The sequence below is a fragment of the Cherax quadricarinatus genome, chromosome 49, assembly GCF_038502225.1.
Source record: "Cherax quadricarinatus isolate ZL_2023a chromosome 49, ASM3850222v1, whole genome shotgun sequence".
Lineage (NCBI taxonomy): Eukaryota > Metazoa > Arthropoda > Malacostraca > Decapoda > Parastacidae > Cherax > Cherax quadricarinatus.
In genome coordinates, this window is record NC_091340.1 from 3,725,109 (window position 1) to 3,752,608 (window position 27,500).

Here is a 27,500-nt window from a genome sequence, read left to right on the forward strand (position 1 = left end):
AGCAGCTGTAACAGCAGCGTCACAAGCAGTAACACCAGCAGCTGCAATTATTCTGCGGCAGTAGCAGCACCATCACTGCCAGGTGCAGCAGCAGCAACAATAACAACAACATCAGCAGCAGAAACAGTAACAACAACAGAAGCAACAACAATAACAACAGAAGAAACAAAACAACAGCAACAACAAACGCAACAGTAGTGACAGTAGCAACAACAACAGTATAAGTAGTAACTATGACAACAACATCAGGACTGGTGAGGATGATCAGGAAACACTATGGGTACCGATATACAAACAAAAACTTGCATAGAGGCTATAAAGCGGTGACACAGACACAACCAGTCCACGCAGAATTCTAGTCTTACGTTAATGTAATCCTAATTTTTAAAGAGAGGGGGGGTGGAGGGGTAAGCCAGAGTAAAGCCTTGGTCAGATGACCGAAGCTCCAGCGGCGGGTCATAATCTAAGACCCGCGTCAGGAAATACTTGTCCTGTTTCCAGACAAACTTTATCTAACCTTACGCAGAGCGCGAATGGTAGTTTGTATCAGCCATAAAGTATAAGTATCTTGACGTGGTAACATGATTGTCAATGCTCCTTATATTTCTCCTCACTCACTGTAAACTAAAGGCTGTCGTGTGACTAGTTATGGTAGAATTTGATCGTCATTGGACTTACTCAGCAGATAATATTTACCTCCGCTGTGACCGGTGACGCTGGTCAGGTCAAGGTCTTGGTTACCTCAGGGTCTAACCTTTGTTTTTTTTTTTTTTTTTTTGCTGGACTTTGGTATTCGGCTACGCTGGGATTCAAGGAATTCAAACTGTTGTTTGTCTTCAAGTTGCTTAGAGTCTACGGTGTTGGAGTCAGCTTGTTTGCCGCAAACAGCTGCTTCTGGTAACAGCTGCTTCTGGTAACAGCTGCTTCTGGTAACAGCTGCGTACTCTGCTCAATGTATCCACTAGCAGTGTGTGGAATGGTAGGTCATGGGAACAACTGCAATTCTCGGAGCACTGAACGCCATTTTAGGCATTTCTTTTTTTTGAGTCGACTGTGTTCCGGTGAATTATATTTCTTACCAGCGTCTTCTTGCCGGTATATTGTCGTCTTGTGTGTCAGGTCACATCCACGGGATCAAGGAGGATGGGGAAACATTCCTTCTCATTTTCGAGCAAATTACTTAGAATTCTCTCTATCTTTGCGTCTGTGAATATATCTTATGACTTTTCGGTTAGAGGTATATCTTCTATGAGGGAGATGCTGAGACTGTATATACCTTGTGATGCTTACAAGAGGTGGGGGTGTGGGGTGACCTGTTCATCTCACACTATGATGCTCACACATGACAGAGCATAATAATAATTATAACGAAGATTAACACAGATGTCAGCTGAGTCATCGACGTCATTCTTCTAATAGTCATGAACGACCAGTAGGGAAGGCGAGGCACCAGGTCAACATGTGACGGTCTGAGTCATGACCTCTGAGTCACCATCTGCGTCATAATCTACGAGAAAGCTAGTTAAAAAGCCGAGATTTGCGATAAGCTGGCCGGCTAAACCCCTCAAGGGAGGTTCCTTGACGCTGGTGAGGGGCTCTTGATCTAGGGAATTGGATCTGTGCTCCGGTTCCCTGAATTAAGCCTGAATACCTTCCATCCCCCCCACAGGCGCTGTATAATCCTACGGGTTTAGCGCTCCCCCTGATTATAATAATAATAATAATAATAATAATAATAATAATAATAATAATGGCCGGCTAAATAAGAAATTGGACTTGTAATTGAGTTATCAAAGCTTATTCCTTGAGTAACTTTGATAATTGGGTTGGGCGAATACATTTTAGTAATTAAATTAGACACATGTGCAACTCTTGGGTATCTTTATTGAGGAAACGTTTCGCCACACAGTGGCTTCATCAGTCCATACAAAGGATAAACTTGAGGAACAGGAGGAGAATGAGGTAATCAGTCCCTCAACCTTGAGTCGATGTGGGCTGTCCATTCTATTCTATTCAGGATGATGGACTGAACACATCGACTCAAGGTTGAGGGACTGATTACCTCATTCTCCTCCTGTTCCTCAAGTTTATCCTTTGTATGGACTGATGAAGCCACTGTGTGGCGAAACGTTTCCTCAATAAAGATACCCAACAGTTGCACATTTGTCTAATTTAACAACGTGTCGGTTCTTTGAACCATTCATCTACAATATTTTAGTGAGTCTGAGTTTGACAAGAACCTGCTAATTATGGGCCGGTAGGCCTTCTTATGTTTTCATGTCCTAGACATGAACTAGTCAGTATTCAAAAACTTGAAAAAAGAATTTTTCAAACCCTTATATACAACATTTATTTGACAAGCAGGCTAATACCAGAACTAAAATAGATTCTCTATAAGAAGAGGTTGAAGGAACTGAACCTGACGACTCTGGCAGAGATAAGGACCAGCGCAGATATGATTACAACATAAAAAATCTCAAGAGGGATAGACAGAGTATTATAATCAAGGGGGAAGCGCTAAGCCCGTAGGATTATACAGCGCCGGTTGGAGGTGTGATGTGGAAGATATTCAGGCTTAATTCAGGGAACTGGAGCACAGATCCAATTCCCTAGATCAAGAGCCCCTCACCAGCATCAAGGAACCTTCCTTGAGGGGAGGGATAGACAGAGCAGATATCGACAGATTGTTTGAGTTAAGAGGACCAGGATCAAGGAGACACTGGTGGAAGTTAAAATCAAATGAGCCACAGGGATGTCAGGAATTGTTCATTTAACCTGAGGGAGTATTACGAACACAGGTAATGACCGGCCTGTGAGACCTGTTCGTAATGGGAATTGGAGCAAATAAACTCGACAGTAGACTATAATGTATATTATGCCTTCACCCATTACATACAGGTATGTACACCATGTACAATATGTACAGATAGAATAATAATAAATGTACATGACGGAGACAGATGACAAAGCAGATGCTAAAGAGAGTGCACCGTTCTCAACCAGTGGGCAGGCAAGTCTGCCAATGCTTACCACAAGTAAACCACGTTGCTTCAGCTTTGGCAGGCTTCCCTGTGATTGGTCATTGAACCAATGTACTGATTAAACCCTTAGCACCCTGTTTGTTGGTTGGGAGGCAGCGTATGTGAGAGTGTGACACGCCGAATAAATTGTAACACACTCTTTGTATGCTACAGGGAAAGTGTAATGACTTGGACGAGGCAGTGATGGCGGCAAACTCAATACACAGATTCAAGAGTAGATATGATAAGGTTCAAGAGGTCAGAAATCAGAGATGCTGATCAAAGCTAGGAGCTGAGTCTCGACCCCCTCAAACACAACTCAGTGAGCATGCTCTCTCTCTCTCTCTCTCTCTCTCTCTCTCTCTTTCACCCCTTCACCCATTTCCATCTTCATTCCTCCCCCCCTTACCAGGGCTGCAATCACCATATTTTAATAATAATCTTGATTTCTACAAGTACATGATACAACTTATACAGACCATAGCTGACATCAGTGACATACTATATAGAAAGCCACTTGTTATGAAAAGAATTTCGGGAAAATTAGGTTACGACGTTATTGAGGCACTAGAGATGAAGTTAGGATAGGGGAAGAAAGTAAATTTTTAATTAGAGACCCAGGTGCTAGAACGAGTGCTAGACCCAGGTGCTAGAACTAGTGCTAGACCCAAGTGCTAGAACCAGCGCTAGACCCAGGTGCTAGAACCAGTGCTAGACCCAGGTGCTAGAACCAGTGCTAGACCCAGGTGCTAGAACCAGTGCTAGACCCAGGTGCTAGAACCAGCGCTAGACCCAGGTGCTAGAACGAGCGCTAGACCCAGGTGCTAGAACCAGTGCTAGACTCAGGTGCTAGAACCAGTGCTAGACTCAGGTACTAGAACCAGTGCTAGACCCAGGTACTAGAACCAGTGCTAGACTCAGGTGCTAGAACGAGCGCTAGACCCAGGTGCTAGAACCAGTGCTAGACTCAGGTGCTAGAACCAACGCTAGACCCAGGTGCTAGAACCAGTGCTAGACTCAGGTGCTAGAACCAGCGCTAGACCCAGGTGCTAGAACCAGTGCTAGACCCAGGTGCTAGATCCAGGTGCTAGACCCAGGTGCTAGAACCAGTGCTAGACCCAGGTGCTAGATCCAGGTGCTAGACCCAGGTGCTAGAACCAGTGCTAGAACCAGCGCTAGACCCAGGTGCTAGAACGAGCGCTAGACCCAGGTGCTAGAACCAGTGCTAGACCCAGGTGCTAGATCCAGGTGCTAGACCCAGGTGCTAGAACCAGTGCTAGAACCAGCGCTAGACCCAGGTGCTAGAACGAGCGCTAGACCCAGGTGCTAGAACCAGTGCTAGACTCAGGTGCTAGAACCAGCGCTAGACCCAGGTGCTAGAACCAGTGCTAGACTCAGGTGCTAGAACCAGCGCTAGACCCAGGGGCTATACCCAGGTGCTAGATCCAGGTGCTAGAACCAGCGCTAGACCCAGGTGCTAAAACCAGCACTAGACCCAGGTGCTAGAACCAGTGCTAGATCCAGGTGCTAGAATCAGTGCTAGACCCAGGTGCTAGAACCAGAGCTAGACCCAGGTGTTAGAACGAGCGCTAGACCCAGGTGCTAGAACCAGTGCTAGACTCAGGTGCTAGAACCAGCGCTAGACCAGGTGCTAGAACCAGTGCTAGACCCAGTTGCTAGAACCAGTGCTAGACCCAGGTGCTAGAACCAGCGCTAGACCCAGGTGCTAGAACGAGTGCTAGACCCAGGTGCTAGACCCAGGTGCTAGACCCAGGTGCAGGGTAATAAACAACATGATAAACAGAGATAAATGGGAGAAAGTGTAGGTTAAACTCAGTGATAAGCAGGAGCGCCAAAAGCACACTTAGAGAACATTATGTCAACATTCATAGGCCCGCGGGGCGCTAGCAGCGACACCCTGGTTGACCAGGCTGTCAGTAAGGTGTTGATAAGGACTATGTACTGGGTGTAGGTCACGTGACTTGAGGATTGACCAGGGAGCCTGCCTATAAATGCTGCTAGGAACTGATAAATAGATATATTACACAAGTAACACTGTTGACAAATGACGACTGAATCCAGGTGGTGGTGCGGGAATAGAAAGAAAACACTCGAAATCGGTCACAGGTTTGTCACGGGGATGATCCGTTCAGTAGCTCCTGATACAGTGTCCATGTGAGCTTGACATCCCCACTTTCTACTAAATAGCATAAATCTTGACTGTGTGTATGTGTCTGAATCACCTCACGACCTCTGTCACCTCATATGACTGAACAGGTGTAAGGGGGCAGGAGAGACTAGGGGAGGGGCAGGGAGAAGGTAGGAAGAGCAGGTGGAAGGGGCAGGTATTGTGGGAGGAGGGGTGATATCTGACAGGGTCAACAGCAGGAGGAGGTCACTGCATCACTGGTGCCCTCTTGTGGTGCCCTCTTGTGGTGCCCTCTCGCGGTGCTCACATCCTCCCGCCTAACAACAGGTCATGTACCCCGGCTGCTAAGATAGTACACTATCGCCTACCCAACGTGAGGTCGCTGGTATCCCTGACCTTCCAACCTCCCCTCCCCACATCCCTCTCCCTCAGCTACCATCTGCCCCTGTCAACCAACTGTGACCTGCCTCTCGGCCTGCTACTGCACCTCCTGCCTGGCCTCCAGGGTAGGTCGCCTAACCCTAGCCACCCCTGCACCTTGCCCTGCCTGCCTTCCAGAAACGAAAGATCATATGGTTGCTCTGACTCACCTCATCACATACACTTTCATATACCCTCCATCACCTGTTTACCAATCACTCGCCATCTGCTCGTTTTCTTCATTATAAAAGCCTCTTAACCTGTCATATTTAAAATATATAAAAACTAAATCAAATCTATGGCTTATACTTGTCAATATGCACTCGCTATTTAGTGTGGTATTTCCAAGTCAATTCAGTCATCTGGTCATAAAATTCTAGTTTAGATTTGCTACGTGTCTATATTTCCTAACTTACATTCTCAGCTGAGTCGTGTAAGAGACCTCCCTCATTATAACCTAATCTTTCCTAACTCAATCCCGTTACAGGTGAAGTAACTTTAACATTCACATTCACACACGGTCTTTTTTTACAATAAGCCACTGCGTAAAAGATATATTAGGCCTATTTTCTAAATTTACTTGTAACAAATAGGTGAACTGTAGATTTAAATCCAGATGTGCTCCTGTTAGCCCTTCTGGGGTCTAGTTCCTAGGTCTTCTGTGTATCCATATTTTCTTGCTACCGTCCACAGGATGGATATGAAGTTTACAGTAAACTAATTTACAGTAAACTAGTATACAGTAAACTAGTATACAGTAAACTAGTTTACAGTAAACTAGTTTACAGTAAACTAGTCACTTCGGCTCCTACTCTCAGTCTCTGTGTAAGAGAAATTTTGGACGACTTTGGGTCAGTATCGCAGCTTCGTGAAGACACAAGTGTAGTCGTGTCCTCATAACCCTCAAGGAACAACCTGAAACTTCATCAAAAAAAAAATTTCCAAGCCGTAGGCTATATGTAAATTGTTGCAGCCAGTCAGTCCATTACCACTACAACTTTCTTAGCGATCAAAACTTTAGTGACCAGTCCCTGGACCCATCATGTGCCTCTCCAGCCTTTTAACTACCACCCAAAGGATAAATACCGGGCTCATAATATTTTTTTTTGATTAACACATCAGCAGTTTCCCACGGAGGCCGGGTGACTCGAAAAGGAAGAAATACTTTCATCATCATTCACTCTATCACTGTCTTGTCAGAGACGTGCCTACGCAGTAAATTAACTAACATAGAAACCATTTTTTAAAACCTAATCACCATGCAAAGATAACTTTCATACTGCACAAGCTATATTACACAGCCTGACACTTTAGCTTCATATTAAAACGAATAAGCAGCCCTGATGGCTATATTACAACTTTCCACAACACTGGTCTGGGATACATATTACAGAATATACATAAATGGATATCGTAGTTATAATTATTGTGTATAGGGCAAGGAGGAACAACATCTTGTAGGAGTGAGGAAGAGCCAGTTGTGAGTGTGGGGGAAGTTCGTGAGGCAGTAGGTAAAATGAAAGGGGGAAAGGCAGCCGGAATTGATGGGATAAAGATAGAAATGTTAAAAGCAGGTGGGGATATAGTTTTGGAGTGGTTGGTGCAATTATTTAATAAATGTATGGAAGAGGGTAAGGTACCTAGGGATTGGCAGAGAGCATGCATAGTTCCTTTGTATAAAGGCAAAGGGGATAAAAGAGAGTGCAAAAATTATAGGGGGATAAGTCTGTTGAGTATACCTGGTAAAGTGTATGGTAGAGTTATTATTGAAAGAATTAAGAGTAAGACGGAGAATAGGATAGCAGATGAACAAGGAGGCTTTAGGAAAGGTAGGGGGTGTGTGGACCAGGTGTTTACAGTGAAACATATAAGTGAACAGTATTTAGATAAGGCTAAAGAGGTCTTTGTGGCATTTATGGATTTGGAGAAGGTGTATGACAGGGTGGATAGGGGAGCAATGTGGCAGATGTTGCAGGTGTATGGTGTAGGAGGTAGGTTACTGAAAGCAGTGAAGAGTTTTTACGAGGATAGTGAGGCTCAAGTTAGAGTATGTAGGAAAGAGGGAAATTATTTCCCAGTAAAAGTAGGCCTTAGACAAGGATGTGTGATGTCACCGTGGTTGTTTAATATATTTATAGATGGGGTTGTAAGAGAAGTAAATGCGAGGGTCTTGGCAAGAGGTGTGGAGTTAAAAGATAAAGAATCACACAAAGTGGGAGTTGTCACAGTTGCTCTTTGCTGATGACACTGTGCTCTTGGGAGATTCTGAAGAGAAGTTGCAGAGATTGGTGGATGAATTTGGTAGGGTGTGCAAAAGAAGAAAATTGAAAGTGAATGCAGGAAAGAGTAAGGTTATGAGGATAACAAAGAGATTAGGTGATGAAAGATTGGATATCAGATTGGAGGGAGAGAGTATGGAGGAGGTGAATGTATTCAGATATTTGGGAGTTGACATGTCAGCGGATGGGTATATGAAAGATGAGGTGAATCATAGAATTGATGAGGGGAAAAGGGTGAGTGGTGCACTTAGGAGTCTGTGGAGACAAAGAACTTTGTCCTTGGAGGCAAAGAGGGGAATGTATGAGAGTATAGTTTTACCAACGCTCTTATATGGGTGTGAAGCGTGGGTGATGAATGTTGCAGCGAGGAGAAGGCTGGAGGCAGTGGAGATGTCATGTCTGAAAGCAATGTGTGGTGTGAATATAATGCAGAGAATTCGTAGTTTGGAAGTTAGGAGGAGGTGCGGGATTACCAAAACTGTTGTCCAGAGGGCGGAGGAAGGGTTGTTGAGGTGATTCGGACATGTGGAGAGAATGGAACGAAACAGAATAACTTCAAGAGTGTATCAGTCTGTAGTGGAAGGAAGGCGGGGTAGGGGTCGGCCTAGGAAAGGTTGGAGGGAGGGGGTAAAGGAGGTTTTGTGTGCGAGGGGCTTGGACTTCCAGCAGGCATGCGTGAGCGTGTTTGATAGGAGTGAATGGAGACAAATGGTTTTTAATACTTGACGTGCTGTTGGAGTGTGAGCAAAGTAACATTTATGAAGGGGTTCAGGGAAACCGGCAGGCCGGACTTGAGTCCTGGAGATGGGAAGTACAGTGCCTGCACTCTGAAGGAGGGGTGTTAATGTTGCAGTTTAAAAACTGTAGTGTAAAGCACCCTTCTGGCAAGACAGTGATGGAGTGAATGATTGTGAAAGTTTTTCTTTTTCGGGCCACCCTGCCTTGGTGGGAATCGGCCAGTGTGATAATAAAAAAAAAATTATTGTACAGGCATCAACAGTAAGAGATATGCTTCAGCTTTATATCGTTCCAGACCATGAAGCTGAGCTCTTCTCCAGGCTGAGGGACTGACCACCCTGTTCCAGACCATGAAGCTGAACTCTTCTCCAGGCTGTGGGACTGATTACCTTGTTTCAGACCATGAAGCCGAGCTCTTCTCCAGGCTGAGGGACTGACCACCTTGTTCCAGACCATGAAGTTGAACTCTTCTCTAGGCTGTGGGACTGACCACCTTGTTCCAGACCATGAAGTTGAACTCTTCTCCAGGCTGTGGGACTGACCAACTTGTTCCAGACCATGAAGCTGAACTCTTCTCCAGGCTGAGGGACTGACCACCTTGTTCCAGACCATGAAGTTGAACTCTTCTCCAGGCTGTGGGACTGACTACCTTGTTCCAGACCATGAAGCTGAACTCTTCTCCAGGCTGTGGGACTGACCAACTTGTTCCAGACCATGAAGCTGAACTCTTCTCCAGGCTGAGGGACTGACTACCTTGTTCCAGACCATGAAGCTGAACTCTTCTCTAGGCTGTGGGACTGACCACCTTGTTCCAGACCATGAAGCTGAACTCTTCTCCAGGCAGAGGGACTGACTACCTTGTTCCAGACCATGAAGCTGAACTCTTCTCCAGGCTGAGGGACTGACTACCTTGTTCCAGACCATGAAGCTGAACTCTTCTCCAGGCTGAGGTACTGACCACCTTGTTCCAGACCATGAAGCTGAACTCTTCTCCAGGCTAAGGGACTGACCACCTTGTTCCAGACCATGAAGCTGAACTCTTCTCCAGGGTATGGGACTGACTACCTTGTTCCAGACCATGAAGCTGAACTCTTCTCCAGGCTAAGGGACTGACCACCTTGTTCCAGACCATGAAGCTGAACTCTTCTCCAGGGTATGGGACTGACTACCTTGTTCCAGACCATGAAGCTGAACTCTTCTCCAGGCTAAGGGACTGACCACCTTGTTCCAGACCATGAAGCTGAACTCTTCTCCAGGGTATGGGACTGACTACCTTGTTCCAGACCATGAAGCTGAACTCATCTCCAGGCTAAGGGACTGACCACCTTGTTCCAGACCATGAAGCTGAACTCTTCTCCAGGCTAAGGGACTGACCACCTTGTTCCAGACCATGAAGCTGAACTCTTCTCCAGGCTAAGGGACTGACCACCTTGTTCCAGACCATGAAGCTGAACTCTTCTCCAGGCTAAGGGACTGACCACCTTGTTCCAGACCATGAAGCTGAACTCTTCTCCAGGCTAAGGGACTGACCACCTTGTTCCAGACCATGAAGCTGAACTCTTCTCCAGGCTAAGGGACTGACCACCTTGTTCCAGACCATGAAGCTGAACTCTTCTCCAGGCTATGGGACTGACCACCTTGTTCCAGACCATGAAGCTGAACTCTTCTCCAGGCTAAGGGACTGACCACCTTGTTCCAGACCATGAAGCTGAACTCTTCTCCAGGCTGAGGGACTGACCACCTTGTTCCAGACCATGAAGCTGAACTCTTCTCCAGGCTGTGGGACTGACTACCTCAACTACTATGTAATCAGGTTGATGGACTCATTACATTATCTTCCTTATACTACCATACCTGCTGCCTACTTATTTGACTGAGGAAGTCTACTGTATAGGCGAAACGTTTCAACAATAGACTAACTGTTGGACATGTGTCTTAATCAACAGAAAGATGTATATCCCTGTGTATACATATCTTTAGATGTGTATCGACCGGTGTATATACACTGAGATGTGTGTGATTGTCAGTGTATATACACCAGGAATTGTCTCATTCAGTGTATATATATACACCAACAGGTGTGTATCTCCCAGTGTATATAAACCAACAAGCGTGTATCTCCCAGTGTATATACACTAAGGGGTGTGTATCTCCCAGTGTATATACACTAACGGGTGTGTATCTCCCAGTGTATATACACTAACGGGTGTGTATCTCCCAGTGTATATACACCAACAGGTGTGTATACACAACGAGAGTTGTGCACCTTCCAAAATGTTTACACTGAGAGTTGTATGTCTCACATTGTATATACTCTGTACATAACTGCAGTTAAGAAGCCGCATAGCTACATGTGTGGGAACGCCTATATTTACAGTTGTGTGGGACTCCATATATACAGTTGTGGGAACCCCATATTTACAGTTGAGGGAACAACATAGTTACACTTGTGGGAACCGCATAATTACAGTTGTGGGAACCACATAGTTACAGGTGTGGGAACCCATGGTTACAGTGTGGGAACCCATGGTTACAGGTGTGAGAACCACATAGTTGCAGGTGTGGTAACCCATGGTTACAGGTGTGGGAACAACGTAGTTACAGGTGTGGGAGCCACAGATGTGAGAGTACGTATTTAGAGGTGTGGAAGTCACATGGTTACAGCTGTAGGAACCACATGGTTAAGTTAGATTAGTCTAAGCTAAGCTGGTATATTTTGGTTACGTTAAGTTGTCCACAAAGTTATGTTACAGTTGAGTAAGTTAGAATGTCCAGGTTAGGTTAAGATTCAGCTAACTTAGTTTACGTTAGAATACGATGTATAAAGTTAGGCTAGGTTGTACTTGTTAAGTTAGGCTAGATTAGGACCTTCTAGTCAAGTTTGTTTAAGTTAGTTTATTATATACAGGTTAAGTTATGATGTGGCGATTATGCTAGATCAGTTTAAGTCAGGCTAACCTAAGCTAGATTTAGATGTACTAGTTAAGTTAGTTTAAGTTAGGTAAGGATGTACTGGCTAAGCTGAAACAACTCTGACCATCTGTATATACCTGGACTAAAATACTAGGTAAGGGTATATATACCGAGATATGTATCCCTCATTGTATATGTATCAAAACATATGTATCTCTCATTATATATACACCGAGAGATGTATATCTCTGGACAGTATGTACATATTTCGATGTATATACTAACCTCACCTCTCATAGGATTAACCTGACCGTGACCTCACCTCTCATAACACTGAGGTGACCTCCACATATCTACCTCTCTCGTATCTACCTACACATATATGTACATATTCTCATTAATATTTATGATACATAGAGCCACCAGCTGGCTACACGTCACTCATTACCCACCAGCTGGTTACACGTCACTCATTACCCACCATCTGGCTACACGTCCCTCATTACCCACCAGCTGGTTACACGTCACTCATTACCCACCATCTGGCTACACGTCCCTCATTACCCACCAGCTGGTTACACGTCACTCATTACCCACCAGCTGGCTACACGTCCCTCATTACCCACCAGCTGGTTACACATCACTCATTACCCACCATCTGGCTATACGTCCCTCATTACCCACCATCTGGTTACACGTTCCTCATTACCCACCAGCTGGCTACACGTCACTCATTACCCACAAGCTGGCTACACATCACTCATTACCCACCAGCTGGCTACACGTCACTCATTACCCACCAGCTGGTTACACGTCACTCATTACCCACCATCTGGTTACACGTTCCTCATTACCCACCAGCTGGCTACACGTCACTCATTACCCACAAGCTGGCTACACATCACTCATTACCCACCAGCTGGCTACACGTCACTCATTACCCACCAGCTGGCTACACGTCACTCATTACCCACCAGCTGGCTACACGTCACTCATTACCCACCAGCTGGCTACACGTCACTCATTACCCACCAGCTGGCTACACGTCACTCATTACCCACCAGCTGGTGAGAACAATCATTGACTCACCTGGGTGACTCACCGATTCAACAGCTGTTACCCGACAGGTGAAGAGGTCAGGTGTGGGTGGGTGGGGGTGGTAGTAATGGTGGTAGTGATGGTAGTGGTGGTGGTGGTAGTGGTGGTGGTAGTGATGGTAGTGGTGATGGTAGTGGTGGTGGTGGTAGTGGTGGTGGTAGTGATGGTAGTGGTGGTGGTAGTGATGGTAGTGGTGGTTGTAGTGATGATGGGAGTGGTGGTGGTAGTGATGATGGTAGTGGTGGCGGTAGTGATGGTAGTGGTGGTGGTAGTGATGGTAGTGGTGGTTGTAGTGATGATGGGAGTGGTGGTGGTAGTGATGATGGTAGTGGTGGTGGTAGTGATGGTAGTGGTGGTGGTAGTGATGGTAGTGGTGGTGGTAGTGATGGTAGTGGTGGTGGTAGTGATGGTAGTGGTGATGGTGGTGATGGTAGTGATGGTAGTGGTGGTGGTAGTGGTGGTAGTGATGATGGTAGTGGTGATCGTAGTGATGATGGTAGTGGTGATGGTAGTGGGGGTAGTGAGGATGGTAGTGGTGATGGTAGTGATGGTAGTAGTAGTGGTAGTGATGATGGTAGTGGTGATGTTAGTGATGATGGTAATGGTGATGGTAGTGGTGATGGTAGTGGTGATGGTAGTGGTGGTAGTGATGATGGTAGTGGTGATGGTAGTGGTGGTAGTGATGATGGTAGTGATGGTAGTAGTAGTGGTAGTGATGATGGTAGTGGTGATGGTAGTGATGATGGTAATGGTGATGGTAGTGGTGGTGGTAGTGATGTTAGTGGTGGTGGTAGTGGTGGTAGTGATGATGGTAGTGGTGATGGTAGTGATGATGGTAGTGGTGATGTTAGTGATGATGGTAATGGTGATGGTAGTGGTGGTGGTAGTGATGGTAGTGATGGTAGTAGTAGTGGTAGTGATGATGGTAGTGGTGATGTTAGTGATAATGGTAATGGTGATGGTAGTGGTGGTGGTAGTGATGTTAGTAGTGGTGGTAGTGGTGGTAGTGATGATGGTAGTGGTGATGGTAGTGGTGGTGGTAGTGATGTTAGTGGTGGTGGTAGTGGTGGTAGTGATGATGGTAGTGGTGATGGTAGTGATGATGGTAATGGTGATGGTAGTGGTGGTGGTAGTGATGTTAGTGGTGGTGGTAGTGGTGGTAGTGATGATGGTAGTGGTGATGGTAGTGATGATGGTAATGGTGATGGTAGTGGTGGTGGTAGTGGTGGTAATGGTGATGGTAATGGTGATGGTAGTGATGATGGTAGTGGTGGTGGTGGTAGTGGTGGTAATGGTGATGGTAATGGTGATGGTAGTGATGATGGTAGTGGTGGTGGTGGTAGTGGTGGTGGTACTTGTACATAAAAAAACTCGTAGATATCTGACTATTTTCAACTTCTAGATAAAAATCATTATTTTTTCTAGTTTAGATTAGTTTATTTTTAACATCTAAATTCGCACTCATCTTTGGAATAGGAAGAGTGTCTGACTTACATCTGACAGAGTGTCTGACTTACATCTGACAGAGTGTCTGACTTACATCTGACAGAGTGTCTGACTTACATCTGACAGAGTGTCTGACTTACATCTGACAGAGTGTCTGACTTACATCTGACAGAGTGTCTGACTTACATCTGACAGATGATTGTTTGTTACCTCATGTCCCTATTTTTGTTTGTGAAATATGGACTGACTTGGGAAGTACTGGGATAGCAGGAGGTACTGGGATGGCAGGAGGTACTGGGATGGCAGGAGGGACTGGGATGGCAGGAGGGGCTGGGATGGCAGGAGGGACTGGGATGGCAGGAGGTACTGGGATGGCAGGAGGTACTGGGATGGCAGGAGGGACTGGGATGGCAGGAGGGACTGGGATGGCAGGAGGGACTGGGATGGCAGGAGGTACTGGGATGGCAGGAGGTACTGGGATGGCAGGAGGGACTGGGATGGCAGGAGGGACTGGGATGGCAGGAGGGACTGGGATGGCAGGAGGGACTGGGATGGCAGGAGGTACTGGGATGGCAGGAGGTACTGGGATGGCAGGAGGGACTGGGATGGCAGGAGGGGCTGGGACAGGAGGGACTGGGATGGCAGGAGGTACGGGGATGGCAGGAGGTACTGGGATGGCAGGAGGGACTGGGATGGCAGGAGGGGCTGGGATGGCAGGAGGGACTGGGATGGCAGGAGGTACTGGGATGGCAGGAGGTACTGGGATGGCAGGAGGGACTGGGATGGCAGGAGGGACTGGGATGGCAGGAGGGACTGGGATGGCAGGAGGTACTGGGATGGCAGGAGGTACTGGGATGGCAGGAGGGACTGGGATGGCAGGAGGGACTGGGATGGCAGGAGGGACTGGGATGGCAGGAGGTACTGGGATGGCAGGAGGTACTGGGATGGCAGGAGGGACTGGGATGGCAGGAGGTACTGGGATGGCAGGAGGTACTGGGATGGCAGGAGGTACTGGGATGGCAGGAGGGACTGGGATGGCAGGAGGGACTGGGATGGCAGGAGGGACTGGGATGGCAGGAGGGACTGGGATGGCAGGAGGGACTGGGATGGCAGGAGGGACTGGGATGGCAGGAGGGACTGGGATGGCAGGAGGGACTGGGATGGCAGGAGGGACTGGGATGGCAGGAGGGACTGGGATGGCAGGAGGGACTGGGATGGCAGGAGGGACTGGGATGGCAGGAGGTGTTGATAAATTAGACACATGTGCAACTCTTGGGTATCTTTATTGAGGAAACGTTTCGCCACACAGTGGCTTCATCAGTCCATACGTAGGAGAAACTTGAAGAACAGGAGGAGAATGAGGTAATCAGTCCCTCAACCTTGAGTCGATGTGTTCAGTCCATCAATCTTGAATAGAATACGGCATATCAGCGGAGAAGCAGCTTATAAACCGCTTATAACCGTTCTTCAAGTTTCTCCTACGTACCTGCCATACGGTTTATAAGCTGCTTCTCCGCTCATTTGCCGTATTCTATTCAAGATTGATGGACTGAACACATCGACTCAAGGTTGAGGGACTGATTACCTCATTTTCCTCCTGTTCTTCAAGTTTCTCCTACGTATGGACTGATGAAGCCACTGTGTGGCTAAACGTTTCCTCAATAAAGATACCCAAGAGTTGCACATGTGTCTAATTTATCAACATGTCGGTTCTCTGAACCATTCATCTACATGGCAGGAGGTACTGGGATGGCAGGAGGGACTGGGATGGCAGGAGGGACTAGGATGGCAGGAGGTACTGGGATGGCAGGAGGGACTGGGATGGCAGGAGGTACTGGGATGGCAGGAGGGACTGGGATGGCAGGAGGTACTGGGATGGCAGGAGGTACTGGGATGGCAGGAGGTACTGGGATGGCAGGAGGTACTGGGATGGCAGGAGGTACTGGGATGGCAGGAGGTACTGGGATGGCAGGAGGTACTGGGATGGCAGGAGGTACTGGGATGCCAGGAGGTACTGGGATGCCAGGAGGTACTGGGATGCCAGGAGGTACTGGGATGGCAGGAGGTACTGGGATGGCAGGAGGTACTGGGATGGCAGGAGGTACTGGGATGGCAGGAGGTACTGGGATGGCAGGAGGGACTGGGATGGCAGGAGGGACTGGGATGGCAGGAGGGACTGGGATGGCAGGAGGGACTGGGATGGCAGGAGGGACTGGGATGGCAGGAGGGACTGGGATGGCAGGAGGTGTTGATAAATTAGACACATGTGCAACTCTTGGGTATCTTTATTGAGGAAACGTTTCGCCACACAGTGGCTTCATCAGTCCATACGTAGGAGAAACTTGAAGAACAGGAGGAGAATGAGGTAATCAGTCCCTCAACCTTGAGTCGATGTGTTCAGTCCATCAATCTTGAATAGAATACGGCATATGAGCGGAGAAGCAGCTTATAAAAGGTACGGCAGGTACGTAGGAGAAACTTGAAGAACGGTTATAAGCGGTTTATAAGCTGCTTCTCCGCTGATATGCCGTATTCTATTCAAGATTGATGGACTGAACACATCGACTCAAGGTTGAGGGACTGATTACCTCATTCTCCTCCTGTTCTTCAAGTTTCTCCTACGTATGGACTGATGAAGCCACTGTGTGGCGAAACGTTTCCTCAATAAAGATACCCAAGAGTTGCACATGTGTCTAATTTATCAACATGTCGGTTCTCTGAACCATTCATCTACATGGCAGGAGGTACTGGGATGGCAGGAGGTACTGGGATGGCAGGAGGTACTGGGATAGCAGGAGGTACTGGGATGGCAGGAGGTACTGGGATGCCAGGAGGTACTGGGATGGCAGGAGGTACTGGGATAGCAGGAGGTACTGGGATGGCAGGAGGTACTGGGATGGCAGGAGGTACTGGGATGGCAGGAGGTACCTACCCAGCTTGGCCTCTTCACCTCTGCTCACTCGGTGAGGCTGCAAGGTTCTACACACTTTCACAAAATTCAGTTGTATTCACGTCACAATATTGTGTATGTGTTACTTTTACATCTCTTGTGACCATATGGGAACACACACACCCACACACACATACGTGCACACACACACACACACACACACACACACACACAAACACATACGTGCACACACACACACACACATACACATACGTGCACACACACACACACACACAAACTAGGTGAGTACTCACACAAGTGAGATATAACACGCCCCCTGCAAACAGAATTAGGTGAGTACACATACACAAATGCACACAACAGGCCAAGTGTCTAATTGACAAGTAAACAAAATGGTAACAAACACCTGCACAGACACCCACAAGGAGTCAAAAGAGAGCAACAAGCACTGGAGGGTATCAACACAGCGTAATGATGGGATCACATATCTCCATAGGTGCTGAGAAAAGACCTGGTCATGGACCGTGCCGCGGGGGCGTTGACCCCCGAAAAACCCACCAGGTAACTATGTGATCTAATAGCAATCTCTCCAATCAAGACAGCTTCCGTAAAATTGGAAAATAACAAATGTGGCTGTTATTTACGAGGGGACATACAAGACACCCTGAATTATAGACTAGTATTAGCAAACATACTGTCAAAAGTTCTGGAGAAGATAGTAAGGAAAAAGGTGTCAGGACACTTTGAAAGAAGACTCTTCACGGAAACCATCATGGATTTAGGTATGGAAAACCTTGTCTTATGAATTTGTTGTAATTCTACAGCAGAGTCACAGAGTTAATACAAGAAAATCATTGCTGGGTGGACTGCATTTTCCTGGACTGTAGAAAAGCATTTGTGACAGTACCACACCTTATACACGACATATGTTAGGTTAGTCACTGAGAACGAGACCCCAGCATGGAGCCCACACCTGGTTAATTACGTGAAGAAACAAGAAAAGGTCCTAAGATCTGCAAGCAAATTAGTACCAGAACTGAGAGGAGTGCACTATGAGGAGAGGTTGAAAGAACTGAACTTATCGATCTCAGAAGATGGAAGGACAAGAAAGGAAATAATTACTACAAACAAATCTTAAGAAGAAAGACAGAGTACAAGATAAGGACCAGAATAAAGGGGACACCAGTGGAAGGTGAAGACATATTTGAGCTGTAGGGATGTAAGAAAGTATTACTCAAGCCTCAGGATGATAGAGAAGTATTACTTTAGCCTCGGGATGATAGAGAAGTATTACTTTAGCCTCGGGATGATAGAGAAGTATTACTTTAGCCTCGGGATGATAGAGAAGTATTACTTTAGCCTCGGGATGATAGAGAAGTATTACTTTAGCCTCAGGATGATAGAGAAGTATTACTTTAGCCTCAGGATGATAGAGAAGTATTACTTTAGCCTCGGGATGATAGAGAAGTATTACTTTAGCCTCAGGATGATAGAGAAGTATTACTTTAGCCTCAGGATGATAGAGAAGTATTACTTTAGCCTCGGGATGATAGAGAAGTATTACTTTAGCCTCGGGATGATAGAGAAGTATTACTTTAGCCTCGGGATGATAGAGAAGTATTACTTCAGTCTTGGGATGATAGAGAAGTATTACTTCAGTCTTGGGATGATAGAGAAGTGGAATGACTTGGGTGAGGCAGTGGGATAGACAAAGTCAATACACAGTTTCATGAGTAGATATCATAAGGCCCAAAAGGCAAGTAATCGGGATGCCGATCATGGGCGGTGTCTGGGTGTAAGTCTCAACCTCGGGAAACCCAAATCGGTGAGTACACACACACACACACACACACACACACACACACACACTTTCAAAAGAGACAAACAAGAGAAGCGTGGAAAATATAAGAAGTAGAGGACAAACGACAATAGATAAGCGAGGAGATTACCCAGAAAAAGCAGACACAAGAGTGAGGGGAGAGATTGTATTGCAGTTTGAGAGCAACATAGCAGCCAAGGCCAAATATACACCATAACTGCTTCACAACAACAGAAGAAAGACTACGGTAGAAGATCAGGTAATACGACTGAATGAGGAAGAAAAGCTCACAAAAAATAACAAGGAAAACCGTGGATTGCTGAACAAATAATTTACATGTATTCCCTTCAGTGTAAACATTCAAGGTAAAAACAAGTGCACTAGCAAGTACTGGACATCATACACACAACAGGGAAACAGGTAAAAAAAGTGATGGAGCTGACTTCGATGTCTCCAGCCTTTTTTTGCGGTTGTTACCTTTTTGATTTGTCGTACTTCGCTTTTCTTGAGTAATGTTAATGTATTTTGTTCTCTCAATAGTTTATTAAAGACTTTGTGCCAGTCATGTGAGTGATCTACTTGTCTTGATAAATGTTGTGCTCTCCTGTCACCCTGAATAGTTCCAGTGTCAGTCAGTTGAAGTTAGAGGGAAAGAGTGGCAGCTTAGGCCCTTACCTGAGGTCTATGAAATTTCTTGCCTTACTTGCCTTTAAAACAAATATAATTGTTCGTGTTTCTTCCAGCTTTTCATTAAAACATATTGCATTTTTTAAATAATTTGAATATAAAAATCTAGAATATTTGGCTACAAAGCGATGAGCCGAGAACAGCTATAGCTTGACAGGCATCAATTATTTTATTTAAGCACCTAGTAGCGTTATTACAAGCTAAGTACTTTCACTGAGTGATCAATACGAATACTGTATTTTTTGTAATCTTATATGTGTGGATATATGTAATGCGTGGTGTGTACTGTGCTTCATATTATGTAATAAAGTTTATTAGTTGATTTACTTGTGAATATGCTGATCATTGTATGTCACTGAGTCTCTGCCTTCGACCCATCACAGTTAACGACTCAGCCTTGAGTCAGTACTCTTCACCGTGCGTAGTGACGTGCTCCCTCACTGTGCATGCTTCGATTTCGATGTTTCACTCACAATGAAAAATTCTCCAGCTTCTATCCACCCATTTCTTACAAGCTGTTTCTCTGTCTAAGCCACTCATTAGGCCGTAGTGAATTTTCACACCAAAGCAAGTTCCTGACCATCGACCACCTGACCATCACCAACTCAAGACATCCGGGGACAGCAAGTGTCCGAGAAGACGAAGAGGAACCCTTCTTCCCAAGGCAAGACTTCTCTGTAAGACATTAACACTGGACGATGTTACGACACTTAACCTATTGGACAAGACCCGGGGCGGGACGACACCCGCGAATCAAACAAGTCAAGTAGATTTTAGCATTTCTCTGGCGGTGTTGTGTGCAGCACCGGAATGTAGGTGTTGCGTCCCTTGCATGGAACCCAAAGGGAGTTATTATATGTGTATATTTTTACTTTTCACTTATTATATTGCCGATATCTTCATTATTAGTTAAAATGAAGTTATCCTGCTTTATATTATCTGTCCTTATATTATTTAGCTATGTATATAGGTAGGCTGTGTTTTATTGAATTAAGTCGGGAACTGCTATGCTAACTATCGTAAAATAGTTGGGCAATCGGCCTTTCGGGTAGGTGTCTCATGAACCGAGTTGTCTGGCTTAGAGGCGTTGCCTGAGTACCAGCCTACCACTAGCCTTGATAACATCTCGTTGCCTGAGTGAATACCAGCCTACCACTAGCCTTGATAACATCTCGTTGCCTGAGTGAGTACCAGCCTACCTCTAGCCTTGGTAACATCTCGTTGCCTGAGTGAGTACCAGCCTACCTCTAGCCTTGGTAACATCTCGTTGCCTGAGTGAGTACCATCCTACCTCTAGTCTTGGAAACATCTCGAAGTTTGATTAGACTCAAGTTTTGGATAACAGAGGGTTCCGTTGGTGAGATGGAACCTCTTTCTCGCTACTCTGAGTATCAATGAAGGACAGAGTTAGTTCTGGACTTAGAGATTTTGATATCTACTAAGACTGCGAGTTTTTCTGACGTTATGAAGTCATTCAGTGGATTTAACTGTGACCTCTACGTATTACCGTAGTCTTGATTCTGAAGTAAGCCGAAGTTACATTCGGTAAGAAGGGAGTATTAGGACTCCTATATTCTGTTGAAGATCTCAACTGTGTTCCTTTGCTCTTACTTCGTTAAAATCGCTTATGTTTTAGCAAATATCTCCGTCTATAGGTTAAATATTTCGTTAGTGGGATGGATTATAAAGGACCTGCCTAGTATGGGCCAACAGGCCTGCTGCAGTGTTCCTCCTTTCTTATGTTCTTATGTTAGCTTCTCGTTGGATTATCGTACTGGAAGCCAGTGATTATTAGAGGACGGATGTACAATTTATACTGTTTAGCCTTGTACATTGTTGCAACCCCTGAATGGGTTGTAATATATATAATGTATATTATGATTATGAATATAATGTATATTACCTTTTCATATAATTTTATACTGCTTATATTTGCGATAATAGCTAAATCGTAAATGTATTGCTTTATATTATTATTTGACTTAGTTATGTTGTTAGGTATGTGCTCAGTTCAAGTCTTGATTGTCTAACTACTGTAATTATCGCTCTTTGCTTGTTACTCTGCCGGCTTCTGTTGCTGGGCGACAGCTGTCCACGGACCTATCACGTGATCGAGGGGGGGGTGTCCTCACCTCGCCTGAAGTATTCAGTCTGGTCTAGACTCGCTGGGTGGTTGGATGTATTCCAGACAAAGTGCCTAAATCTCCCTTATAGGCCCTTGTTGGAAGATCGTCTCTTGTCTCATTATTGTTAGTTCTGGAGACTGTTCACAGAACATTGTATAGACTTAGTGATTTTCGACATTGTACTGAGGTTGTGCGTCTCATAGACACTCTGAGTAACTCAGGTCCTGAGCTGTAGCTTCTGACCTAACTTGTACTGGTATCTGTGTATTATCACAGTCGGGGATTTTCTTATGCTGAACTTAGATTCAGTAGTATGGGAGTTTTGTGACTTTTGTGGAAGATCTGCAGATGGTCCCTACTTAGTGTCGTTATATTATCTCCTTGTTCCTGATTTAGCGTCGCAGTTGCTTGTTATATTGCTATTGGGCTTAGCATTCTTTTTGTTGTTCAAGCAGACTGTTTTGATTGCCAGTTGGTCAAGAAGTTAGTTTATTTGAGGACTTGGTCAGTCACTTGTTTAAGTCTAGTCGAGTCGTGAGACACAGCTAACTACTTAGAGCACTTACACACATACACACAAACTTACTTGTACATATTTGTAATATCTTATTAAATGTTAATGTACCAGACGGTACTTAAGAATTATAAATGCGATATGTGCTTTCAGCACAATAATATTGTACTCAAGAGAAGTGATTATTATTATTTTGATTATTATTAATTTAATTTACTTTGATAATATACCTCTAGACTTAATAAATGTATTAAATTTTAATTTCTCTAGTTAGTAGCCTACCAGTTGTAATCCTGAAGCACTATTGAATCATACTGAATTCTAATGGATAATTGGACAAGGATACTGACTACTTGTTACGAAAACCCAGTAACAGGCTGGATGCTAGAAGGGCAGTCCTTTCTAGTATTCACTGGAGATCTCTAAGCTTTTAGAATCGCGTTTTTTGTAACATACATATATAGAGTCGATCTATAGCGAGACACTTCGTTTGTGATTATGTATATATATGGTGAATTACTACTCGTGACAATGGAAATGTCACTTTAACTAAATGTTCATAAATTTATTTATACACTTATGGTCCTTAATATTATTGTACTCAAAAGTACTACTCTGTTTGTACACTGATGTACACTGATGTACACTGCCCAACCCCTGATGTACACTGCCACACCTCTGATGTACACTGCCACACCTCTGATGTACACTGCCACACCTCTGATGTACACTGCCACACCTCTGATGTACACTGCCACACCTCTGATGTACACTGCCACACCTCTGATGTACACTGCCACACCTCTGATGTACACTGACACACTGATGTACACTGCCACACCTCTGATGTACACTGCCACACCTCTGATGTACACTGTCACACCTCTGATGTACACTGCCACACCTCTGATGTGGAGACAAAGAACTTTGTCCTTGGAGGCAAAGAGGGGAATGTATGAGAGTATAGTTTTACCAACGCTCTTATATGGGTGTGAAGCATGGGTGATGAATGTTGCAACGAGGAGAAGGCTGGAGGCAGTGGAGATGTCATGTCTGAGGGCAATGTGTGGTGTGAATATAATGCAGAGAATTCGTAGTTTTGGAAGTTAGGAGGAGGTGCGGGATTACCAAAACTGTTGTCCAGAGGGCTGAGGAAGGGTTGTTGAGGCGGTTCGGACATGTAGAGAGAATGGAGCGAAACAGAATGACTTCAAGAGTGTATTAGTCTGTAGTGGAAGGAAGGGGGGGTAGGGGTCGGCCTAGGAAAGGTTGGAGGGAGGGGGTAAAGGAGGTTTTGTGTGCGAGGGGCTTGGACTTCCAGTGGGCATGCGTGAGCGTGTTTAGTAGAAGTGAATGGAGACAAATGGTTTTTAATACTTGACGTGCTGTTGGAGTGTGAGCAAAGTAACATTTATGAAGGGGTTCAGGGAAACCGGCAGGCCGGACTTGAGTCCTGTAGATGGGAAGTACAGTGCCTGCACTCTGAAGGAGGGGTGTTAATGTTGCAGTTTAAAAACTGTAGTGTAAAGCACCCTTCTGGCAAGACAGTGATGGAGTGAATGAGGGTGAAAGTTTTTCTTTTTCGGGCCACCCTGCCTTGGTGGGAATCGGCCAGTGTGTTTATATATATATATATATATATATATATATATATATATATATATATATATATATATATATATATATATATATATATATATATATATGTCTAGATGTGAGAGGAGCTGCTCCAGTTCCTTTTATCAAAAGCTCTTCACTAACTTTAAGAGGACCTCTTAAAGGGGTAAGTTGAGCAGGGAAACAATTGCTGAGGCGCCAGAAATCAAGAAATGAACCGAGGTCGAGAGGTGAAGCTGAAATAATTAAGAATAGAGGTGAATGTAGGTTGGGAGAGCAGTGCGGGTCGGGTCACAGGTCAAACCTGTTACACAAATAACAACGCCAGGTCAGGAAGTGTGTCAAGATCAAGGAGGAAAGATAGATCAAGGAGTGGGCAGGGGTTAGTAAAAACCAAGGAACAAGTAGGGGGTTTAGAAGTAGGCAGGTGTCGAAGAAAGAGTATGGTTCTAGACTCAGTAGGGGTTCAAGAGTCAGTAGAGGTTCAAGACTCAGTAGGGGTTCAAGAGTCAGTAGGGGTTCAAGAGTCAGTAGGGGTTCAAGAGTTAGTAGGGGTTCAAGAGTCAGTAGGGGTTCAAGAGTCAGCAGGAGGTCAAGAATCAGCAGGGGTGGGTGGGGGACAGAGCCTAGGTTGGTTGATAGGTTGGTTGAAGCTTCCTGAAGAAGGTGACCCCCGAGAGAGAGGCCTTGACGCAGGTGAATGGCCTAAGCCACTGGGTCACCTATGGACCAGTATTAGGTTCTAATCCCGCGAAAAGAAAATGGCCACGGTACTTATAACGTAAATGATATAAAACGTAATTAAACCTAATGTGAAAAAATTCTTCAGAATTTTGGTTAGCAGAAATCATCCTGATGCTAGAGACAGTTTTAAAATTAGGTTAGGCAAGTACATGACTGGGAATGGTTAGTGCGAGTACAACCTGCCTAGAATGGGCATGTAGGCCTACTGTAAAGCTCCTCTGTTCTTGTTATTATGAAGGATTTCTGGCGCTGACTACTGCAGGGTCGACGCTGCAGCAGCATCACTGCGGGAGATGAGCCTCGAGGTCAGAGCACAAATTAGACAGTCATTGTTGTCGCAGTAGCTGACCCCCCTCCTCCCATGGAGGTTCCTCGATGCTGGTGAGGGGCTCTTGATCTTGGGAATTGGATCTGTTCTCCAATTCCCTGAATTAAGCCTGAATAATTTCCATTTCCGCTCCCCACAAACAGGGCTGTATAATCCCTATGGGTTTAGCGACAGAGATAGACAGTATAATAACCTATGTGACATGTCAAGATATATTAATGAAAATAAGATACCAGATATATTAAGTAAATTTCCCAAATTTGCTTGTAACAGATAAGTCAACTGTAGATATAAACCCAGATGTTCTCCTGTTAACTCTTTTGGGGTCTAGTTCCTAGGCCTATTGTGTATCCATATGCTCTTGCACGACCATCCATGGGATGGATATGAGGTGCACAATAAACTACCCACTTCGGTGGCAAAATCTAAATCTAATAATAATAATAATAATAATAATAATAATAATAATACAGCAGCGTTGTATAGAGTACACATGTTTCCATCACTGTGAAATTCTGCGAGTCCCAGTAGCAACGTTCTCAGCGTACACAGCTGGCTCAACCAGCCACATTATTTTAACAATGTTAGTACAACAATGTTAGTACCATTACCCACTATGTTAGGTAAAAGGACGCAAGTGCAACTAATGCCACATTTTATTGTGGCAACGTTTCGCCCACCAGCCATAAGGGGAATTATCAGTAGACACCTGGTTGTCTTCAGAGGGAGCTGGACAGATACCTAGAGTCAGTACAGGATCAACCGGGCTGTGGTTCATACGTTGGACTACATGCGGGCAGCAGTAACAGCCTGGTTGATCAGGCCCTGATCCACCGGGAGGCCTGGTTACGGACCGGGGGCGTTGATCCCCGGAATACCCTCCAGGTAGACTCTAGATAGACAATCATAGACAGTCGTATATTGTAATGATGATACTTTTATTATATACTGTGTCAGGCAGATTATTTTATTATGTATGCTGGGTAATTATTGAAATTAGCACCGGAAACGGTGAACGTTTATGATGGTTGTGTTATTAACAAATGAAACAGAGTGTCTTAGGAAAGTAATTGATTTTACAGCAAAAAAATTTACGGTAGAGGCCTCTCCTGAGGTCACACTGGTTGTTGTGCCTTCCCTGGTGTGATATCATGATACAGGTCTCTCCTGAGGTCACATTGGTTGTCTTCCCTGGTGTGACCTGACGGTAGAGGCTTGACCTGAAGCCACATTCGTTGTCTTCCCTGGTGTGACTTCATGATAGAAGCCTAACCTGAAATCACATTGGTTGTTGTGTCTTCCCCGGTGTGACCTCATGGTAGAGGCCTGACCTAAAGTCACATTGGTTGTCTCCCCTGGTGTGACCTCAGTTTCCCTCACCAGGGTCAATTCTCTTTCGGAAAAATCAACTCCCTCTTCAGTGGTGGAAATGTTCTCCCCGCAAACTGCGCATTGTGTGAGGATGTCACATAACCTGGAGATAAACACACAGCCCACGGCTCAACTTTCACCTGCTAATTTTTTTAAACAATGTAAGGGGTGGCAGGGCGAGGGCATGATCGTGTCTCCTGCCCCCTTACCCATGCATGGGATGTAGGTCAGGGCTCAGGTGAGGCCACCTGTTACCCACATGCATATATCCCCTAACCAACAACACGAGTCCCAACCATAGAGTCTTAGACGGTACCCAGTTTCTCCATTTTCTCTCCCCCTACCCTTCTCTTCTTCCCTGTTTTCCCCCCCATCAGCCTTCATTTTTCCTTTCTCTCTCTCTCTCTCTTTCCTCTTCTCCTTTCCACTCTTTGCTTTACTGACGCTCCTAGGAGATGAGTCATTATCTCAGACACGTATCAGAATGAAGAATATACTTACAAATGCATTCAATACAGCCGCAGACAGCGATCTTAACAACGTAAGACAAGCCACGAGCGGATGGAAATCTTCAGCTCATGATCTTTCATGTTCCATGAATCATCAGGAGCTATGTAATGTTGCAAGAGTAGCAACAGGTAGACTGATGGGAGGTTTTCTCAGAGGAAAGATAGAATGTCAACACACTAGCTTCCTCGCAATCTACCTGTCGCTGCTCTTGCAACATTGCATAGCTCCTGATGACGCACGAAGACTCGTGGAAGATCTTTTGCTGGAGATTTCCATACATAAACATATACAACAAACGACAATCAATGAAATCAATCAACAAAAGTAAGAACGCTGCTAAATAGCAGTCATTATACCTTGGCAGGAGCAACTCTCAAATCAAATCACATCTAAAAATGAAACTAGACTGCATTTCGGTCCATCCCGGAGCATTGTTAAGGCTGAAAGGTTGTCGTCCAGCGCACGCTCCGCCACCGACACCAACCTCCATCCAGTTTGCGGCTTGAAACAAGTTTGGCGTTAGGGCAAACACATCGCCAGTAGCTACGCAACAAACACACCAACCACTCACTATAACACTCAACACTGCTATACAACAAACACGTAGCGGCATCTTGTCGTATTTACTCTAACAAACAATTAACATATTTCACAGTAGTGATCATCAACCGGTAAATTTCCTAGTACAAGTTGTCGTGTGTGGATTACGACACGACATACCCAGGCAGGAGAACGACTGGTGAATAAGACACAGGTGTAACACCTAGGTAAATTTACACACGTGTAACACTCGGCTGAGTGTTACACTTC

At 45.3% G+C, this 27,500-nt stretch overlaps 1 long non-coding RNA gene across 1 annotated transcript in view; it reads right to left on the reverse strand.

The window, feature by feature from the left end:
• Positions 1 to 27,500, reverse strand: part of LOC128696971 (uncharacterized) — a 99,566-nt gene that overhangs the window by 71,549 nt on the left and 517 nt on the right. The window lies entirely within an intron of this gene.